Genomic DNA, 22635 nt, shown 5'->3' with positions numbered 1-22635 from the left:
CGTTTTCACAGCAGACTTTTTACGGGGTGGTTTGCCATTGCCTTCCCCAGTCATCTACACTTTCCCCCCCAGCAAGCTGGGTACTCATTTTACCGAGCTCAGAAGGATGGAAGGCCGAATCGTCCTTGAGCTGGCTACCTGAACCCAGCTTCCAGCAGGATCAAACTCAGGTCGTGAGCAGAGCTCGAACTCCAATACTGCAGCTCACCACTCTGTGTCACAGAGCTCTGTTGTAGGGACTATATGACCTTATAAATCAATCTGCTTAATTTTTTAAAATCAGTGATGCTATGATGTGTATACACTGGTTGTGGTTACTGTCCTGAGGAAATGCACTATGGAAATTGTGGCCTAAGCCCTGTCCTTTAAATCTGATTCTACACCAAGGTACAGCAGAAATGGAACCCAAATGTGTGTGTGCTTCTTCTCATCTATCAGAACACTAAAATGTCAAGTAAATTAGTACAAAACAAGTGCTAAACTAGACAGCACATGCATTGCTCATGCAAACACCCTTGCCTAGAGGAGTAACATCCTAAGATCAGCAGAATTGTCTGAAGAGAATATTTTCAAGATTCCAACCAAGGAATTTGCAACAGGGAGATAAAGTTCTTTTAGCAAGTCCAGACATAAACTGTATTGTGAAAGAAAGGAAATGGGACATTTCAGTTGAACAGCAATACTTCTCAGAATGACTTTTATTTCATTTGTTTAGGAGACATTTTTTCAAGGTACAAATTTAATGACATCTTAAAGTCTTCTATAATGCTTTCCATAAAGGCTTCAATTAAAGGTGGGGCAAGAGGGGAAACGTTGTGAAGATTTACATTTGGACAGTCCTTCCCCCACCCCAAACATTTGAAGAGTGTGTCACTCTGCAAGTTGATCGACTTTCTGTATAATCAAATTGCAATAATCTTGTGAAATGAGGGTAGTAATTTTTTAGGGTCTTAATACACAAGTGCTCATAGCATTCCCTAAGCACATTTTATCCATTCTACAGTAGTCACGTGCAAATGGTGCTTTTAGCAACAGCCATCTCTGCTCTTAGTGGGTATTTAAAGAAGGGATTGAACCAGGAACTTCCTGCTCAGTTGCTGTGTTACAAGTTAGCTGGGACTATTTTTAAGACAAAGGCTTGAATCTGGCCAAGCGTTTCGCTAGGTGGAAGGGTTTCCAGCCCACAAAGCACAACTTTCTCCTCTCTCCTACTGCAACTCAGAAGCCCTCCCCCTCATGATATTCCCTGGAGTAGCATTTTGGGTGAGTGTCCCACTCTGCAGGTGGAAGTCCTTCCACCCATGAAAATGTTCAGCTGGATATAAGCCTCAGAGCCCATGCGCCGAAGGCAAGAGGTATGACCTACATCTGCCTCTGTAGTTGGTAAGTAACATAAGCCTGTGAAATAGCAAGCAGAAAGAAATACTTTTTGCCAAGACAGCAATGTGTTTTAATTCTAGCTTCCTGCTTCATCCATCTTCTCTATGTACCAGACCCAGGATTTATTTATTTATCTCATGTATACCCTGCCTTTCTCCCCAGTGGAGACACAAAACAGCTTACATCAGTCTTCTTGCCCTCCGTTTTATCCTCATTATAACACTGTGAGGTATGTTATTCTGAGAGTGTCACATATAAATATCACAGCAGGTTTTTTTTAAAAAAAAAATAAAATCTGTGTGTGTGTGAGAGAGAGAGAGAGGGAGGGAGAGAGAGAGAGGAAGAGTGTGGTAACCATGACAAAGAGCATTGTGGCACCTTAAAAGTGAACAAATTTATTGTGGGATAAGAAAAGTTTCCATCAAGGGAGACTCCAACCAGGAGCTGTTGAGCTGGGATTCATACACAGATCTAATATTGGATTCAGAAGGGACAGGGAGCATTAACCCACAAAGGAAAGTAATTGGTCCTCTTTGCAGGTTTAGGCACACAATGAAGCTGTGTTACAAAGCTTCTTATTAATATGTCATACAGTGAGCATGTTCAGAGAGCACACAACAGTCACTTGCTTTAATGTATAATTAGCAAGTCCTTAGCATAATTATAACATTTGAAATCCTAGATTTCTTATGCTTGCACTTCAAAACATGGCAGAAAGCAAATAGAACTCATGCCCCCTCTGCCTAAGACATAAACATTTTATTTTTTTGCTGTCAAGTCACAGCTGACTTGTGGTGACCCTGTGGGGTTTTCAGAGCAAGAGACATTCAGAGGTGGTTTGCCATTGCCTGCCTCTGAACTGTGACTCCGGTATTCATTGGCAGTTGACAGCTTCTGAGATCTAATGAGATCAGGCTAGCATGGTGTAACATTTCCCATTTTTGGCTCCCTTTACCTTTTCTTGGATGAGCAGCCCCTTTTCTTTCTTCATTGTTTCTCAGTCTGTCCCACCTCATTGTTTAAATGTATATGGAAGAATACTGACCCAAACTAGGAAACTGAGGGACCAAGTAAAATCCTTCTTCTGCCTTTGTCTGATAATAGCACACAAGAGGCTGATGGTAATTCAAAATTAACAAACTGCTTTATTTCACTTTTGAGGGGAAATGGTCAGGTAAGTTTCAGGTTTAGGACTTAGGCATCAGGAATGAGTTAAGTTTGTATAAATATAAACAACAGGCAGATAATTTCTCACAAACAAGTAGCTGTTTTGTTATACAGACAAATCTTTAAAACTGATGAGAAAATTTCTTGGCAGTCTCTGCTTAAATAAAAAAGCATAAGCTACCTTATCTCTAAGATACTTAAGTTGGTGAAGGTAGGAATATTCACACAAGTTCCAATATCCCTTCTTGATCACTTGATAGGGATCACTTCCCCTTTAGGAGCTATTTCCCTCGAACTTGATAGGGATTCTCCCACCCTCAGTTACTAAGACCTATTTGCCTCAGGGAAGGGCCACTCATCCCATTTCCCTAATGCAGGATCCTTCTTAATCCTCTCACTTTCCTTAACACTCCCTCACGCTCCACTGTCATTCTTTACTAGGGTTGCCAGCCACTAGGTGGGCCCTGGAGATCACCTGCTTTTACAACTTATCTCTAACTGGCAGAGATCAGCTCCAGTGGAGAAAATAACAAAGGAGAGAATCACAGAATGGACCTGTTGAAAAAATGGTTCCATTGAAGGATAGAGTTTATGGCATTGTACCATGCTGAGGCCCCTCCCCTCCCAAACCCCACTCTCTCCTGGATCCACCCCTAAAGTCTCCAAGTATTTTCCAACACAGACCTAGCAACCCCATCTTAACTATCACTCTTAACTGATACTCTCAGCTGAAGTATTCCCTTTGAATCCCCTGTCACTCAAGGTTCTCAGACCAGATTAAAGCATTAACCCTTTACAGTCCATCACACGTAGGCTATCCAGGTTAGGGAAAAAGCAAAAGCAAATAATAATACTCTTTCATTTATAATGAGATGTGAAGTGTATGTGATGAACTTCCAAGAAAAAAACTCAGAGGGCCTAATATATATATAAAAAAACCCTCTGCCTGTTGGACTCCAATTAAAATCAGCCTGTTGGGAGCAGGAGAGAGTTGCTCTTTTTTATATCCGAAGTTTTTACTTGCAACTTCAGGGGCATTTGATCGGTCAGTGTCCTTGGTGGGCTGTAGTGGAGAGGAGTGTTTCCTGAGTAGGTACAGATGTCACTGGGATCATCTTTGTTAGAAAGGAATGTGACAAGGAGAACAGAGTATTGTGCCAAGAGCAACTTGACTGAACTGAAATGCTAGAGCTGAGTCTAAAAGCTTCTAGCACCGTGTCTATAGTATTTAATACTGTCATTGTGCTTTATATTGGCTATAATGAAGTCACGCTGGGAGTCCCCTCTCCTGACCCTTCTCCTGTGGTCTCACCTCTTGTATTCTGTAAATGATCACCAGTGGTAACTTCTGCCCCCACCCCCCGCTGAGTGAGTGTGGGATATAAACTGTTTGTTCACAAAACTAAGATAGAGTAGGGTAGACAAAATGGAGACTTTGACGGCAATAATTCTGTTATTGAGATGGGGGGGTTGATTACCATCCCTCCCCCAATTTCCTGCTGGTGCTTCTCAGCCCTGCAAGGAGAAAATGGGGGAAGGGCTGGGGGGCATGCCAGAATTGTGCAGGTGCGCAGTATCACTTCCAGCAAAAAAATAAAACAAAATAAACCAAAAACCAAAGTAATATCATTGTGTCAAGGAGCTATGATGGTCAGGTGAAGATTCTGCCCTCTTTCCCATGTATCGAAGAAAAATCAGATTTGAAAACTGAATGGAATCTTGGAATACAAAAAATAAAACTGAGGCAGTTTAACAACCGATAACCAACTTTAAAAAGGGAGAGAGGTTTTGGAAGGAAAAACGACAGGTGGTATTCTGGAATGGACAGGGAGTCCAATAGGGTCTTTAAAGTATTGTTCAGACAGGCAGCCTATAGATACTCTTCCTATATATGTTTTAAAGTGAAATTGTAAGACTTGTTGGGTTATTGTTTTCAGGCATGACCCTCATGCTTTGTAACCACTAAACATGGAGCACCTTCCAGCTCTGGTAACTTCTGTCACCTATCTTACTAGTGTGGGAAGGCATTACATGTCACACTTACAAATTTAATCAACTTAGGTGTTCCTGTTATCCTGGACTCCTGTGTTCTCATCAACCAATAAAACCCAGGGCAAATTCTACAGAATCCAGTGGCAAGGGACCCTTATTGGTATATGCTGTGCTCTCTGTATTAAGGATTAATATATCCAAAACAAATAAAAAAATAAAAAAAAATAAATCCACTTTGCTTCATTCCTAAAGCTTGAGTTGAATCTCTAGCAGAAATGGAAGTTGTGCATAGTGGTTTTCAGTCATATAGCCTGAGGGACTTGTTGAAGTGGGGGGGGGGGGTTGAGAGGGGGAGGGAGAGAAGTCTGGATCAGGGCTTGTGAGAGGGTTGATATATCCTAGGATTCACCCCAAACTATGGTTTATGGCCATAAGGCCTGTTTCTGCCCCCCATTTTCTCCCATTAGGTTGCTGGTTGCAGCTGGCAACACTAATTTAGATACATCACATAACAAGCCCTGCTAAAATGTTTTGGAGGATTTTTCTAACTAGTTTTCAAACTATGTTCCTGGGTTCTTTGAAAACTTATTGGCAGTTCCTCCTTTATCAGATCAGTAGTAGTGGCATCTGAAGGAAAGCTTAATCTCTAATGCAACATGCTTTTCCTTATGCAATAGGGTTGCCAGGTCTATGTTGGAAAATACCTGGAGACTTTGGGCGTGGATACAAGAGATGGTAGGGTTTGGGGAGGGGAGGGGATTCAGCATTTACAATGCCATAGAGTTCACCCTTCAAAGCAGCCATTTTCTCCAGGGGAGCTGATCTCTGCCAGCTGGAGATCAGTTATCAAAGTGGGAGCTCCAGGCCTCACCTGGAGGCTGGCAACCCTATTAAATGTGCTGCTGCTGCTGCTGAATGTTTGGAGTATTCAAGGAAATCATTGCAGTTCACACAGAATTTTTTTTATATAAGTGTATTCTCTGGCCAGCATTTGGCCTGATGATTGTATTTAGCATATGGGTGGATATTTGAAAGGATCAGTTCAGGCTTCATGCTGATAAGGAGTACCGTATAAAAACTCTGACCTAGATAGCCCACACTAGCCTGATCGCTTTAGATCTGGGAAGTCAGGCAGGGTCAGCCCCGGTCAGTATTTGCATGGGAGACCACTACACAAAGGCCAGCAATGGCCATCCACCTCAGAACATCTCTTGCCTTGAAAACCTCACAGGTTCGCTGGAAGTCAGCTGCGACTTGACAGCAACAAAACAAAACACAGGGGGGAGGGGGAACCCTGTATAAAAGACTGGCACAAAAAGTGTCTCCATGAATGCAGAAACAGATCTGCCATCTTGTGTTCAAGTCTGCTACTGCAGTTTCTGTTCTCATAATTTGAAATGTATGTATTTATTTTAAATAGAAAAATACAGCTGGTTAATACTATAACTGTTTTTGCGCACAGCTGACCTCGCAGTCACAATCCTGTTCCCTCCACAGCATCTGGTCGGATTTCCCACCATCTGCGCTGAAGTTACAGGAAGCACCGCAGCTTTTGCGTAGCAAACGTAAACCGCTAAAACCCAGTTTACGTTTGCTACACAAAAGCCGCGGCACTTCCTGTAACTCCAGCGCAGATGGTGGGAAATACAACAGACGCTGCGGAGGGAACAGGATTGTGACTGCGAGGTAAGCTGTGTGCGAAAACGGTCTATATGTTGAGTAGGCTGATTACTCTCTTTAATAGATTTCATTTTAAACTGGCCTCTCTTTGTAACCTATCCCCCACCTAGGGTTGCCAAGTCCAATTCAAGAAATATCTGGGGACTTTGGGGGCGGAGCTAGCAGACTTTGGGGGTGGAGCTAGGAACAAGGATGTGACAAGCATAATTGAACTCCAAGGGAGTTCTGACCATCACATTTAAAGGGACAGCACACCTTTTTAAATGCCTTTCTTCCATAGGAAATAATGAAGGATAGGGGCACCATCTTTTGGGGCTCATAGAATTGAACCCTCTAGTCCAATCGTTTTGAAACTTGGGAGGTATTTTGGGGAGAGGCACTAGATGCTATACTAAAAATTTGGTGCCTCTACCCCAAAACATAGCTCCCCCAGAGCCCCCAATACCCACAGATCAATTCCCCATTATTCCCTATGGGAATCATTCTCCTTAGGGAATAATAGAGTGCCCAGTAGACATTTCCCTCCACCCCCACACTTTCTAAAGGGGGGAGGGCCTCCAAACCAGGGAATCCCCTGCCCCCTCCCTCTCTCACACACACAAATACTTACTTGGTCTTGTTCCTGCAGAACTTTACTTGATCTGAAAACGAAAGCAAAACAAAGGGAGGGGCTGTTCTCCGAAGCCCTTCCTGTTTCCTGCTTCCTGCTCAGCCTTAAAGGCACATATTTTAAAAACGGACCTGTAGGAGCTCTAAAACTACATGGTGACTGTGGGGGGCGGGGCTTCCCCCGCCGGCCAGCTGGCTGGGGGCGGGGAGAAGCCTGTGAAAACAGGGGATCCCCCACTGGGACCTGGGGATTGGGAAGCTTACCCCAACCCTACCTTTCTGCTCAACAGAAGGTTTTTACTCTACAGATCTGTAGAGATCTTGATAAAAAGGTCTGTGGTGCACAAATCCTAAACATTTGCTTTGAAATGTTGCTGCGTGATCCATGTTTTCATCTAGGGCTCCTAGCTTCTCCATGGCTCATTTTTGTTGTGACTATCAAGCCTGAAAGCCTGAAAAGATATGGCATCCCACAGAGCACATTCGTTGGCTATATGAATTGAACCTCCACACTTGTAAAACTCTAGCTTATGATGGGAACTAAATCAGCACTGACATGCTTGTGCCTTTCCGTGACCCTTAAGTTTTCTTGACTGGCTGGCGTGTCAGACCCTGATTGTCTACTGCTCTTGCCCTAGAGCAGATGCTATGCTGATCCTCCCCCAACCTGACAAGGGCAGGGACTTTTATTCAATAAAAGGGCGTCCTATGTGTCTCTGCAGGCCAACTGAAGTCAGAGAATAAGGCTGGTGGAAATAAGGGCAGGATAAAGCTTTGTTTGAATAGACATACTCTAAACCTGCCTTAGTCTTTTCTGGTTGCTTTTACCTCTACAGACTGACTGACTGTGTTTAGACTCATAAAGCGGAAAGGAAGTCAGCCACTTGAAAATATTCATCAAAGAAGATTTCTCACTCTCCCTATTTTTAATGTTGAATTGTTCCTAGAAATTCTTTCTCAGGTTTCATTCACCCTTGTCAGCTCTTTATTTGAGGGAGAGGAAAGAGTTGTAACATAGGAAGACATGCCATGCTCACATTCAAGAGAGAGAGTTTGGTGTAGTGGTTAAGTGCAGAGACTCTTATCTGGGAGAACCATGTTTGATTCCCCACTCCTCCACATGAAGCTGTTGGATGACCTTGGCCCAGCCACAGCTGTCTCAGAACCATTCGCTCAACACAAGTTCTTGAAGAACTCTCTCAGTCCTACCTACTTCACAGGGTCTCATTTGCATTTGTAGTATTGTAATTTCCCTTATAATTTTCTTTTCCCCTGGCCTTTTTCTCAACTCCCCTTCTTTTTTCTTTATTTCATTTTGAATGTCCAACATCTGTTTTTCTTTTGCTCTCTTATCTTTATTATTCAAAGTAATCAATATTCCTCTCATTACTGCTTTATAGGCATCCCAGACCATCTGAAATTCTATATCCTCCTTGTCGTTCATTTGAAAGAAAGCTTTAGTTTCATTTTCTAGGGATGTCACTATTTCTTTATTCTGTAGTAAATCTTCATTCAATCTCCATCTTCTCAACTTCTTAGGCAATTTTGTAATCCACATTATTGGGTTATGGTCAGCCCCAATTTTAGGTAAAATCTCTATTTTCCTTGTTATAAGGCCTAAATCTTTAGTGCCCCACAACATGTCAATTCTGGAAAAAATTTTATGTCTTGCTGAAAAAAAAGTATAGTCCCGCACTTCAGGATTAAATTTTCTCCATATATCCTCCAAAATTTCTTGTTTGACCAGTTCAAAAAAAGACTTTGTCAATTTTCCTTCTTTATTATTATTTTTCCCCCAGACCTATCCAATGTATTCTTAATTGTTCTGTTAAAGTCCCCCATTATCAAAACTTGGTCATAAGTCAGTTCATCAAATTGTTGTATAATGTCTTTTTAAAAAGCATCCTTTGCACCATTTGCTGCATACAGTCCCAATAACAACTTTTTTTTTGCATTTAATATTATTTCTACTGCTACAAATCTTCCATCTTTATCTTTAAACACTAATTTCAGCTTTAATTCTTGTTTAATATAAAAATCACTCCCCTTTTCTTCTGTTCAGCCAATGAATAAAATTCTAGTCCCAATTGTTTATTCCATAAAAATTCATAATCCTTTTGTTTGATATGCACTTCTTGTAAACAAACTATATTACAATTTTGCTTTTTAATCCAATGAAACCTTGCCTTTCTTTTTTGTGGTGAATTTAGTCCATTTACATTTCAAAACAATAATTTGTAATCCATCATGGTGCAAATTCTTTATGCTCTTCATAAAATCTATGCAGTTCCTGTGCGTTTGTAATTGTGGTTCTTTTCCCCTGAAGTTCAAAGCTCAAACCTTCAGGTATTATCCATCTATACCTCATTTCATTGTCCCGTAATTTTTCTGTCAGTTTTTTATATGTTCTTCTGTCATTTATCTCTTGCCTTGGCAACTCCTTCATAATTCTTATTCTGCTGCCTCCCACTATAAATGTCTTTTCATGTTCATGATCTTTCCCACCATTTATTTTGTCATATATCTTATGACAACATCTCTTGGTAAATTATTTTTTTGGCATAGTTCACTCTATACATATAATCATACATATTTTTAGTCTCTTCAGGATCTTCCTCTAAAAATTCTGCAATTATTTTTATTATATATTCTTTCAAGTCACTATCTTCCTTTTCAGGTACTCCTCTCAGACATATCTGAGTCTCTATCAATTTGCAGTCATAGATTACCACTTTTTGTTGTATTTTCAACAAGGTGGAGTCATGTACTTTCATTCTCCCTTCTACCTCCTGCATTTTCTTAGATGTTTCTTCAGTCTCATTTCTGAGATCTTCAATATCTTTTTCAATCTCTTCTATAATTTCTTTTTTAGATGCAGTTATCAACTCTTTCATGCCTCTCATCATTCTGGCCTCCATTGCCTCTAATTGTTCCTGAATTTTCTCCAGTGAGGTAGCCCTTGCATGGGTTTGTTTATGTTCTGACATTTAAAAACACCGAAAATTTTGATCTCACCAATTTCAAATTTGACCATCAAGTGCAAAAGATTAGAGCTTGCTTTTTTCAACAAGCCTAATTTCACCGTCCTCAGAGCTTCCCAGACTGAGATATTAATTTTTAAAGTTTTTAAATCCTTCAAAATGGCGATCACGACTTTATGCTTCCCTTTAAAAAAAAAATCTTTTTTCTTTTAAAGGCTTCTAAAGTCCATTATAAACAATATGCCCAATAGTATTTATCGTCTTATCATCACCTTAGTTATTTCCAACAATTTGAATGTCCCGAACACTTTAAAAATATTATTTTAATTTTAACTTCCTTGCAATGATTGCCAATGTTTCTCTATGGTATTATAGTCCTAGAGTAGGCTTTTCATCTGCTACTTCCTGCTTTACTTGCCACCAAATCTCGTTTTCACTGGTAAAGAGATCTCACGATACTTGACGTATTTCCTGTGTTGACTGTATATGCTGCAGATCTGTGACAATGGTGCTCTTTTTTCAAAACCCCAAGTAGACCAAACAATAAATTCCTTCCCACTTTGGACTAATCTCTAACTGAGAAAAGTAGGCAGTAGGCATTAATTTGCCTTCCATTACCCCAAACAGAAGTTCCAGCCTGCTCCCGTTATGAGAAGCAGCTCAGCTTGGCATTTTCCTCCCCCGGAAGTCAAGAGAATTTTTAAAGTATTATGCCAAGTTATTTAAAGGTGTTAAAATAAAGAAAGAAAAGATGGATGAGTATTTACAAAAGATAAAAATAGAACCCTTAACATAAAATATGCAAAAAGTTCTGAATGATCCAATTGAAAAAAATAGAAATTGAAGCAGCAATTAACGCAATGAAAAATGGGAAGGCACCTGGGCCAGATGGATATACAGCTAAATACTTAAAAACCTTTAAAGAGGAGTTAATACCGAAATTGCAGAAGTTGATGAACATGATAAGAATAAAAGGGAAAATACCAAATACATGGAAGGAAGCTGTTATTTCGTTGATTCCAAAGGAAGATAGAGATGTCAGGAATGTAAAAAATTACAGACCAATTTCGCTATTAAATAATGACTATAAAATATATACAAGAATCTTGGCAGAACGGCTTAAACAACATTTGATAAATTTTATAAAGGAAGATCAAGCGGGGTTTCTTCCCAAAAGGCAAATAAGAGACAATATTAGAACTGTTATAAATATTGTAGAATATTATGAAAGACATCCAGAAAAGCAAGTAGCATTATTCTTTGCGGATGCAGAGAAAGCATTTGACAATTTAAACTGGGACTTTATGTTTGCAGTAATGGAGAAAATGGAGCTGGGAGAAAGCTTTTTAAGAATGATAAAAGCAATATATACTGAACAACGTGCAAGGCTATGTATAAATGCAGATCTTACAGAAGATATGATAATTAGCAAAGGTACAAGACAAGGCTGTCCGCTTTCCTATTGTTGTTTATAATGACTCTTGAAATATTACTGATGCAGATCCAACAAGATAAAGAAACAGAAGGATTAAAAATAAAAGGATTTACTTACAAATACAGAGCATTTGCAGATGATATAATGTTTATAAATAAAAATCCCATACAAGTTACACCTTTGTTGTTAGCTAAAATACAAGAATATGGGGAGTTAGCGGGACTCTGTATTAACAAAGACAAATCAAAATTTTTATGTAAAAATATGCAAACAAACAAGCAACAGGTCTTGCAGATAACTATGAGAAGCTATGGCGTAAAATGGATGAAGATATGTTAAAATGGAATAAACTTAATTTGTCATTGCTGGGTAGAATAGCTGCAATTAAAATGAATATTCTACCAAGAATAATGTATTTGTTTCAAACTATTCCTATTGTGAAAGATAGTAAACAATTTGATAAATTGTGTGGGCTGGGAAGAAACCAAGGATCAAAATGAAAATTTTGACAGATGCAAAAGAGAGAGGTGGATTTCAATTACTGAATTTAAAATTATAACAGGAAGCAGTTTGTTTAGTGTGGATAAAAGAATGGATAATGCTGTTAAACAAAAAACTCTTAGCGCTGGAAGATCACAGAAATAAATTTGGCTGGCACGCCTATTTGTGTTATGGAAAAAAGAAGATGGATGGTTTTTTCTCTCACCATTATATAAGAAATAATTTGCTAAATGCATGGATGAAATATAAGAAATATGGAGATGAGAGAAGACCGTTATGGATAGTGCCAGCTGAAGTAATAAAAATAACGGCTGAGATAGGTGAAGAACAGTGATTGTCATATAATCAGTTATTAAAAATACAAAGTGGCAAAATAGAATTGAAAACTGCTGAAGAGTTGAATAATAAATATGATTGGTTCCAAATGCAACAAATAAAGAGCTTGGTGGATAATGATATCAAAACTGAAGGAATAAGAAAAGAACAAACAGAAATGGAAAAAGTTCTGCTTGGAGACAATGAAAAATTAATTTCAAAAATATATAAATTACTTTTAAAATGGTCTATGGAGGATGAAGTAGTGAAATCTCAAATGATTAAATGGGCAATTAATGTAAATAAAGAAATACAGAAGGAAACTTGGGAATACTTGTGGAAGAATTCTATGAAGCTTTTGACATGTCATAGTATTAAAGAGAACTGTTTTAAAATGATGTATAGATGGTACATGACTCCTAAAAAATTGGCAAAGATGAACAACGCCAGATAGATGATGGAAATATAAAAAACATGAAAGTTCTTTCTGCCATATGTGGTGGACTTGTGAAAGATCAAAAAAGTATTGGCAGATGATTCAACAAGAAATTTCTAAGATCTTGGGATATGAATTTAAGAAAGTTGCAGAGACTTTTCTGTTGGAATTACAAATGGAAAAATTTCCAAAAGAAGATAGAACTGTAATTTGGTACTTGCTTTCAGCTGCTAGGACATTATATGCGCAGTTGTGGAAGCAAGAAAAAATATCAGAGAAGTGGGATTGGATTATAAAAGTTATGACATGGAGTGAAATGGACAAATTAACAAGAATATTAAGAGACTATGATTTAGAAGTTTTTAAGACAGAGTGGAAAAAGTTTAGAAGATATGTAGAAAAAGAGTGGAAAATAAAAGGACATTGGACAATTTTTGATAAGTTTATTTATTTATTTATTTATTTTATTCCGGGATTTATATCCCGCCCTTCCCACGAGTGGCTCAGGGCGGCTTACAACAAACAATAAAACAATAAAATCAGAACAACGTAATTACATTTAAAATCAAGCATTTAAAAACCTAAAAACCTTAAAATTTTTTAGCATTAAAACTATACAGTAATCACAGAGATCTAGAAAGCTACATTTATCCAGTCAGGCGTAGGCTAACCGGAAGAGGGTCGTCTTACAGGCCCTGCGGAACTGAGTAAGATCCCACAGGGCCCTCACCTCTTCCGGTAGCTGGTTCCACCACATAGGGGCCATTGTAGAAAAGGCCCTGTCTCTAGTTGTCTTGAGACGCACTTCCTTGGGCCCGGGGATGTTGAGGAGATTTTGAATCCCAGACCTCAGTACTCTCTGGGGAACGTGTGGGGAGAGACGGTCCCTCAGGTAGGCAGGTCCCAGGCCATATAGGGCTTTAAAGGTAATGACCAGCACCTTGTACCGGACCCGGTATGTTATTGGGAGCCAGTGCAGAGCCCGAAGACCCGGCCGAATGTGCCTCCACCTTGGGAGGCCCAGTAACAGCTGGGCCGCGGCATTCTGCACCAGCTGCAATTTCCGGGTCCGGCACAGGGGCAGCCCCATGTAGAGGGCATTGCAGTAATCCAACCTCGAGGTGACCGTAGCATGGATCACTGTTGCTAGGTCGTCGGGGTCCAGGAAGGGGGCCAACTGCCTTGCCCGTCTAAGATGAAAAAACGCGGACTTGGCAGTGGTCGCTATCTGAGCCTCCATCTTCAGGGACGGCTCCAGTAGCACCCCCAGGCTTCTGACCCTGTCTGCTGGCCTCAGCGGTACACCGCCAAAAGCTGGCAGGGGGATTTCCCCCCCCCCGGACCCCGACGGCCCAAACAAAGGACCTCTGTCTTCGCAGGATTCAGTGTCAGTCCACAGTCTGAGCCACTCAGCCACGGCCTGTAATGCCTGATCTAAGTTCTCTGGGGCGCAGACCGGTCGGCCGTCCATAAGTAGATAGAGCTGGGTGTCATCAGCATACTGGTGGCACCCCAGCCCATACCTTCGGGCAATCTGGGCAAGAGGTCGCATATAGATGTTGAATAACATCGGGGAGAGAACCGCTCCCTGGGGCACCCCGCAATTAAGTGAGCGCCTCTGGGATAGTTCCCCCCCGAACAACATCAGTACCGCCGAGCCACCCCGATCCAGATGCCGTTGAAGGTCATCCACCAGGGCAACCAACACTGTCTCCGTCCCATGACCTGGGCGAAAGCCGGACTGAAGTGGGTCAAGGATGGAAGCGTCCTCCAGGAAAGTCTGTAGCTGCCTCGCCACTGCCCTCTCAATAATTTTGCCCAAGAAGGGCAAGTTTGAGACCGGCCTATAGTGTGCCAAGAATATAAAACTTTCTATAGTTTTAGAAAGAAGAAGAATATAAAATTTTGTTTTATTAGTCAAGGGTACCTTTAAATTTTAGTATTTTAAGTAAATAACACCAGCGGGGGTCAAGTAATGGGGGGAGGGGTGGGTAGAAAGTAATATATGGGATAGATAAATAAACGTTATTAAAGATGTAAGAAATAGATTTATTACCATATGTTACCAATAAAATTGTTTTAACCAGAATGTTTCACCCAGGAAGAAGAACCTGTCTTGCAAATTCATGCATCTTATATTGAGCAGTGGAGGGTAATTTTTACATATGACATGAACAGTGTTTAACAATCAAGTGAGAGAAAATGCTAAGGAATAAAATGTGGAGACATCAGGTACCAGGCAAAGGCATGCACCACTGGGAAATATAAAAAAATGAAGAGTTGGATCATACAGCAATATTATTAAATCCAAAATTCTTGTAATTTTGACACAGGAAGCATCATTCTTTAATCAGCTTCTCTTTCCAATTCCTTCAGCTACCACTTTTTGACAGGATGTCTGAAATTGCTCACTAAATCTGTGACTGACAGCTCAAATGGGGGAAGAGAAAGGCCTGGTGCTCAAGATACTAAGCTGAGTTGATGTACTAAAATATGAGCCTTGGGCTATTCAAGTATGATTCATGAGTCTGACATGCCCTCCCTGGTTGACCTTGAGCAAATCACTTAGGCCATGTTTGCACTTGATACTTTCAATGACCCCTTAGTTGAGCTGCAATCGGAAGAGCTGAGCAAGAACCTTGGGGTTTTTCAAACAGCCAGGATCCCTTTGCTTTCTGGGAAGGTGTGTAAGACTCAGACAAAGGTTTTTCCTTTCCCCTTTGAGCTTAGCAGTGGCTATGTTCTCTCAAGCTTTTGCATTAGTTGTAGCACCGGCTGTAAGAGATGCACATGGATAAGACCAAAGGATACTGACACTTCTATCATCAGGCCCTGAGCTTGCTGCAAGAAGTATCAGATCTGTCGGCATCTTTTAAATGAAACACTTGAAGAGATCATTTTACATGTCATGTATTTGGAGTATTACCTGGCAATCCACAATAGACTTAAATGCTATTTTATTTACATTTTGTTTAAAAGGTTTCTGATCAAAAACTACAAGATTAAGCTATGCCTTTTTATTGGGTGTTTGTACTTATACGTATCAGTATCATTGTGCTATCATACATATATTTGCTATTTTTATCTCTAATTACTTGCTGCATTTTTATTATTTGCTGCAGGCTATTTTTTTTTTACAAAGGCAAGATATAATTGCCTAAAATAATCACAGTTTCAGAGGATCCCCTGATTTGCAGAAATGGATTGGGGTAGTTGTGCAGGGACAGATAGTGGTAGAGAGAAGTTTAAGGCAGTGGCTGAGTAGTGGAGCATCTGCTTTCTTTGCAGAAGGTCCCAGGTTCAATCCCTGGCATTTCCAGTTAAATGGATCAGGTAGTAGATGATGTTAAGGACTTCCACCTTAAACCCTGGCGAACAAATGCCAGTCAGAGTTGACCGTACTGACTGACCTTGCTAGAGTTATGACACCATAAATTAGTCACAGGTATGAGTGTTTATGTGCCAGACATATATACCCATCATGCCTTGGTTAAGAGATTTTCAAGTCCAGCCGATGTTGGAAATGGAAAAAAAGGACTTCTAAGGTTATTCAATGTATGATAATCCTCAAAGGTACCTGCCACTGGTTCATGAACAAAGGGCATTTATATCAGGCTATATGAATGGATCAATGTCCCTTTAGTATTTGGAATCTTAAGTGTTTACCATCAAGTTGTTGTGATCAAAGGGCATTGAATTAAGGGAATGAGCTATAGACCTAAGTAGAAGAAGAAGAGCTGGTTTTTATAACCCACTTTTCTCTACCCTAAGGAGTCTCAAGGTTATTTACAATCTCCTTCCCTTTCTCTCTCTACAACACATACCTTGTGAGGTAGGTAAGGCTGAGAGAGTTCTGAGAGAACTGTGACTGGCCCAAGGTCAGCCATCAGGCTTCATGTGGAAGAGTAGGGAATCATACCCTGTTCTCCAGGTTAGAATACACCACCCTTGACCAGTATACCAGGCCACACTGGCCCAGTTCAAATGTTACCTTAGTTGCAAACCTGCCAGGCCGTTTCAAGCAACTTTAACCTACTTTACAGTTCACAAAGATTACTGAAACAGTTACTGTGAAATGTTTCAAGAATTTAGGTAAAGAATTGTATGAATAACTTCTGTTATTTGTCTAAATTATATTTGTATCCAATTCTGTTGTCGATATACTTGAATAATAACTACTATTGTATTCTTCCTGGTGCAAGTTTTAGACTTTTTTGAAATTTTGCATTGCTCTTAACCAACAGAAGCTGTTATTCTGTAAGGCCAACAATACAGAATTTATCTATATATTGTTTTTTAAACATTTTATTACAAATTATTCACTGCTAAATAAGGTACACATAACAGAATTCCCAAGCTAGAGAAATATACAGAAATAACTGGTTTGGGTGGTTAACACTGATGTTCTGGAACAGGAATATAAATCTGGGATTGTTGGGGCACCTGGTTCAGGAGTAGGGTTGCCAAGTCCAATTCAAGACATATCTGGGGACTTTGGGGGTGGAGCCAGGAGACTTTGGGGGTGGAGCCAGGAGATATTAGGGGTGGAGCCAAGATCAAGGCTGTGACAAGCATAATTGAACTCCAAAGGGAGTTCTGGCCATCACATTTAAAGGGACGGCACACCTTTTCAATGCCTTCCTTCCATAGGAAATCATGAAGGATAGGGGCACTTTCTTTTGGGGCTCATAGAATTGGACCCCCTGGTCCAATCTTTTTTGAAACTTGGAGGGTATTTTGGGGAGAGGCACTAGATGCTGTACTGAAAATTTGGTGCCTCTTCCCCAAAAAACAGCCCCCCCCCCAGATACCCGCAGATCAATTCTACATGATTTTCTATGGGAATAATCTCCTTAGGGAATAACAGAGTTCCCAGCAGACATTTCACTCCCCTCCCCCCGCTTTCTGACGACCCTGAAGCGGGGGGAGGGCCTCCAAACTGGGGGATCCCCTGCCCCCACCTGGGGATTGGCAATCCTATTCAGGAGTCTGTAAAACTGGATCCCATTGTCCAATTTCCTTGGAACTTCAGGTTCTTAAGTAGACAAGCAGCACTACTTTCGCTGCAAATTTGGTGCTATTTGATTGAAAAACAGCCACTCCAGCCCCACCCCACCAAGCCCCTCCTTCCTCACTTTGTGAAAAGAAACAAAGAACAGACCACACACAACAAGGAAGGTGTTTAAAGCAGAAAGGGGGGGAATATTGTCAGTCAGTCACTATAAGAGTAAGAAAATGAAATGAATGTAGACAGGATTTTCTTTTTTTTAAAAAAAGACCCGTGGGCAGTACCATTTTTTCCTCATAGGAAGTGGAGAAGAGAAGTGTGCCTGTGCTAAAATGCACCTTCTTTGGGGGTCTGCAAAGCTGAACCCTTTGGTCCAATTTATTGAAACTTAGGGGGTGTTTAAATTAGAGAGAGGACAATGTTTCATGCACATTTGGTGCTATTATTTTAAAAAAAAAACAGTTGTGCCAAACATTCCAATAGATTCCTCACTGAAAATAATGGGCTCAAATCTCTATAACCTAAGCACTCTATAACCTAAGCACACAGGCTCTAAGCCCAAAGCACACAGATTTGAATCCTGAACTGAAAATGGCCTACATGAACATAAGCAATTATGGTAAAACAAACAAACAACCCAATCCCTGGATATGACGTAGGGTTGCCAGGTCAGACTCAACAAATATCTGGGGATTTTGGGGGTGGAGCCAGGGGACCTTGGGGTGGAGCCAAGAGACACTGAAGGTGGAGCCAGGAGCAAGATTGTGACAAGCACAACTGGAACTCCAAAGGGAGCTTTGGCCATCACATTTATAGGGACTGCAACCCTTTTAAATGCCTTCCCTCCATTTGTAAATAATGAAGGATAGGGGTACCTTCTTTGGGGGCTCATAGACTTGGCCCCGCTGATCCAAACTTTTTGAAACTTGGGGAGGGGGGAATGTTTTGATGAGAGGCACCAAATGCTAGGCTGAAAATTTAGTGCCTCTATCTCAAAAAAAACCAGCCCCCTCAGAGCCCCAGATATCTGTGGATCAATTCACCATTATACCATATGGGAACATCTCCATAGGGTACAATGGAGTGCCCAGCATACATTTCCCTCCCCACCCCCACTTTCTGATAACCCTGAAGTGGGGCGAGGCCCTCCTAACTGAAGGATCCCCTGCCCCTTAACTGGGGATTGACAACCCTACCATTATACTCAAATTTTTGTTGGTGTACAGTACACCCCTACTGCCAAAATCACTCTAAATTAAAAAGACTATAAATTGATGTGTTTGATCCCAAAACTTACTCCAATTAGTAATAAATTAAATCCACCTTCTGAAGCTGTTCAAACATTTTCTGCAACTCTAATACCTCAAGAAAGCAACAGTGCAAATTTTCCTAATGAGGTCTTAGAAGACTTCCTGTTTTGCGTGGCACACATCCTTGCTGTAGTTAACAAACAATAACATGAACAAGTTAATAATAATGCTTCTTGACGTATTCTTTATATATAATCCCAAAGGAATCTTAGGATCCTGTTGAGTCGGCTGGAATTTAGTCAAACAACCAGCCTCACTGGGTAGGAAACAGGGCCAGAGGCAGGGCCTCAGGGTCAGAGGCAAGCAGGACACTATATTTAGACATGATGTAAACATGGACCCAATTGCTGGGTAAAGCTGCCTTGCTTGATTGCTGTGTTCAGATATGAGACAAATTTAGAGCTGCCAACTCAGGGTTCGGAAAATTGGAGATTTGGGGGTGGTATCTGCAGTGGAGGGAATCCTGTGGCACAGAGTGGTAAGCTACAGTACTGCAGTCTGCTCACAACCTGAGTTTGCTCCTGGTGGAAGCCAGATTCAGATAGCCAGCTCATGGTTGACTCAGCCTTCCATCCTTCCAAGGTTGGTAAAATGAGTACCCAGCCTGCTTGGGGTAAAATGTAGAGGACTAGGGAAGGCAATGGCAAACCACTCCTTTTAAAAAAAAGTCTGCCAAGAATACGTTGTGATGTGACATCGCCCCATGGGTTGGTAACAACGTGGTGCTTGCACAGGGGACTACCTTTACCTATTTACCTGCAGAGTTTGAGGAGAAGAGTGAATTTCTGAGTGGAGCCCCTCACCCAGCCTCCACCTCAGTCTGGTGGGGGAAGAGCCTTCATGGTGGGATCTGGGGATAGGTTTGCACCGAGGCTCTGATGGCTTCCATGCTGATCATGAAGGCCAGGAGCCAGCCCTCGCAACAGCCAGTTCTTGCAAAAAATGCTAGTCACCTGCCGATAACATCATTGGTTAATGATGAAGAACCAGCAGCCTATTCACACCACAACAGTCGGCCTCTGGCAGCTGGACAAAGGGAAAGGAGAAGGGCTATTAAAGCCCAGGAAAAGCTGATCTCTCTCTCTCTCTCTCTCCCCCCCCCACAACACCCCCTGACAATGCCTTTCCAGGTTGACCACCATGGCAGAGGTGAACCAGCTGCAGGCGGCACTTACAGTGACCTCGGTGGGGATGTGGTCCCCATGAAGTCCAAAGCTGCGATTTGTTCTGGGGGAACCAATCTCTGTTGTAATTCTGTGAGATTCCCAGGCTCCACTTTAAATTTAGTAATCCTAGGATTCTTTCAAGGATGCTATAGGCCTAAAGAAAGCACTGAAGGAATTTACTCAATTTTTCCAGAATAACAACTTCGAAGTAAACCACTCTAAGACCAAAGTATTGATAGTTGCAAAAAAGTCCCCCAGAGTATACCATTGGTCATTAGATGATAAGCCTATAGAGCAAGTTTCGTTTTAGATATCTGGGGGTATAGTTCCAGGCAAACGGTGCAAGATCATGTAATATGAATGCGACTGTTTTAAAGGTTAGCAGGAGCATAGGAGCAATCAAAAAAAAATTGGTACAAGTGAGGCAGATATGTAATAGCAGCCCTCTGGTTGTTTAAAGCCAAAGTTAACCAACTTACATATGGTGCCCCAATTAATATTACCACAAAACACAAAAGGTTGGAAATTGTTCAATCTAAATTTTTGTGTTCAATTCTTCAGATACCTCAGGGTATTCTGAACGCCTTCATTTGGATAGGAACTGGTATGATCTCAGTGGAGGCAAGGCTTTGGAACATGACCATATAGTATTGGCTGAAATTAATCATTTTCCCTAAGAGGCCGACAAGCTTAATCTTCCAAGATATCTCAGTTCCCACCATGGCTTAGGGTCAAAGAGGAAAAACTTCCCCATTTTAGCCTTACAAAACAATATCTTAGCTCTCTTACATATGATACAGCCAGAGAGCTGGTGAAGCAGAGAATATCAGATATTGCCAGACAAAATGATCTTAATAGTACCTCAAAATGGCGTGCCCTTGTAGAACCGGTTAATAGAATAGCACCCATGCCATACCTATACCAGATGGAAAATTATGAGTACAGGAGAATTTTTACCCTCATGAGGTGGGACACCCTTCCTTCTGCAGTCTTGGAGAGCAGATATAACAAAATACCTTTTGAAGATCGTATATGCACCTGCTGTAATGAAGGGATAAAATCTTTACAACAACAACAAATTTTATTTGTATCCCGCCCTCCCCGCCGGAGCAGGCTCAGGGCGGCTAACAACATGGTTCAGAGTTAAATTATACAAGTAAATAAAACTACATTAAACATTATCAGCATTTAGTTAAAATCTGGTTAAGCTTTAAAATTAAATTAGTTAATTTTTAAAAGTGCTAGTGCTATGTTTAGTGCATGTCCTATATGACTGCAAGGTGTACAACATTCACTGTGATATCCTTCCTTTTCCTGCAATCTTGCCTACCAGTCTTAATCAAAAAATTCAACAACTGAAGGATCTTCTGAATGATAGGAACCCTAGGGTTATACTCAAATTAGCTAAATTTGGCTGGCTTGCCACCAGAACTAGAAAGTCACTCGTAGCTCTGAAGGGTAATAGCTAGTCATTTTCTTTCTCTCTCTTGGTAGTTTTTAAAATGTTTAATCCCATTATAAACTGTATGTATGTTTTATGATTGATTGTAGCAATTTTATACCGTCATCACCTGCGACTCCTTGAGCGCTTTCATCAGCGCTGCCTAAGCCAAGCCGAGAGTAGCAATTTTACCTCTGTTCTCTCAGAACAATTTATATGGGTTACTGTAACCGGCATTGGTTTTATTTGTATTGTTTTTGCTGGCTTCTGCTGTGCATAAACTTGAGAGTCTAGTAATCCTAGGCAAGTTCCTGATAAGAGTTGCCCCAGTGGTTATTCATCTCAAGCAGGTTTGAGCCCAAGAACAGCCATTTACTCTACTGGGTTTTTGTTCTTGCTGTCCTGGAACTTAACCTCTGAACAGCTTGCTGTGATTGCCATTACATGCTTTTCTGTTATTAGGCAGAATTTCTGGTGTCATGTTTTATTTCAATATGCTGAAATAAAAAAAAATTACTTCAGCAGACATCAGTGAATAAAGGTACAAGCGGATGAATGATTAAAAGGAGAAGACGCTGGAGACACACAGAAACACCTAAAAGTCTCAGTCCAAACAGAATGTTTTCATTTAAATGATGTGCTTTTTGGCATGTTTGTACAACTTGCTATGCAGTACATGTAACTTACAGGGACTATCATTCCTGAGCACTACAGGGCTAGATTCTTCCAGTGAGTGAGGTAGGGTGGGGAACAGAAGGGGCCTTCCCTCCCACATGGTTTCCTAATCTGATATGTTCATCTGGGGGCCTTTTTGCCCAACTGCTTGGGGTGTGTGTTCTGCATAGGGTGTGTGTTTGAGCTGCAACATAAGGAGTCCCACAGTGGGACATCTCAGCTTGGGGAAATGACACAGGCCAAAGCTGCTCCTCTCCCCCTACTGTACTTGTAGAATTTGGCCTTGCAGCATTTTGAAATGATAGTTGCTGGATGTTATTTGGACCAGGGAGTCCCCCAGGTGAGTTAGGCCGCAAGGATCATCTGGTTGAGCCCTGATTGGTGATCTAACAGCACTTCTCCCTCTGTTTACTTTAATCAGGGAAATATAGCTCCACTTTTAACAGTTTGAGCCAATTACAAGTATTATGCCAATTACCAGTATTATGTCATCTCATCAGGGATAGCACCTAGTGGTAGATATACTGTAAGTGTGTAAT

This window comes from Heteronotia binoei, chromosome 3 (assembly GCF_032191835.1).
Source record: "Heteronotia binoei isolate CCM8104 ecotype False Entrance Well chromosome 3, APGP_CSIRO_Hbin_v1, whole genome shotgun sequence".
In the NCBI taxonomy this organism is placed as follows: Eukaryota; Metazoa; Chordata; class Lepidosauria; order Squamata; family Gekkonidae; genus Heteronotia; species Heteronotia binoei.
Note: the sequence above shows the minus strand (reverse complement) of the source record.